Raw genomic sequence first — 767 nt, 5'->3', positions numbered from 1 at the left:
GATGGAAGGTAACCTGGGCTATGTGTTATTCTGATGTAGAACAGATGGAAGGTAACCTGGGCTATGTGAGGTCCTACCTTAACCACCCAACTCATCCTAATTAGACACATAAATTGCCTGTACTGGCTGGCTTTGTGTGTCAACTTGACATGAACTGGAGTTATCACAGAGAAAGGAGCCTCCCTTGAGGAAATGCCTCCATGAGATCCAGATGTAAGGCATTCTCTCAGTTAGTGATCAAGGGGGAGGAGAGCCCGCCCATTGTGGGTGGGGCCATCCCTGGGCTGGTAGTCTTGTGTTGTATAAGAAAGGGGACCTATCATGACTGCCCTCTGAAAGACCCCACAAACAGCTGAATGAGTCAGAGGCAGATATTTGTACCCAACTAACGGACAAAAGCAGCTGACCCCTGTGGTAGAATTAGGGAGAAGCTGGAAGAAACTGAGGAGGAGGATGACCCTGTAGGAGGACCATCAGTCTCAATTAACCTGGACCCCTGAGATCTCTCAAACACTGGACCACCAACCAGGCAGCATACACCTGCTGATATGAACTCCCCAACACATATACAGCAGAAGACTGCCAGGTCTGGGTTCAGTCAGAGAAGATGCTCCTAACCCTCAAGATCCTGGAGGCCCCAGGGAGTTTAGAGGTCTGGTAGCATGGGGGCTGAGGGGTGGGGGCAGGGAGGAGGTATGGGATGAGGGTGGATCGGGAGGTGAATAAAATCTAGAGTGTAAGAAAGAAGATGAAGCAGAAGCAGAAGA

At 50.2% G+C, this 767-nt stretch overlaps 1 protein-coding gene across 3 annotated transcripts in view; it reads right to left on the bottom strand.

Moving 5' to 3' along the window:
- The window catches only part of Dlgap2 (DLG associated protein 2), a 663305-nt gene that overhangs the window by 93413 nt on the left and 569125 nt on the right, over positions 1-767 (bottom strand). The gene's annotated exons all lie outside the window — the stretch shown is intronic.

The sequence above is a fragment of the Mastomys coucha genome, unplaced genomic scaffold (genome assembly GCF_008632895.1).
Source record: "Mastomys coucha isolate ucsf_1 unplaced genomic scaffold, UCSF_Mcou_1 pScaffold22, whole genome shotgun sequence".
Taxonomy (NCBI): Eukaryota; Metazoa; Chordata; class Mammalia; order Rodentia; family Muridae; genus Mastomys; species Mastomys coucha.
The sequence above is the reverse complement of the archived record's forward strand: the minus strand, read 5'-3'. Positions and strand labels throughout refer to the sequence as shown.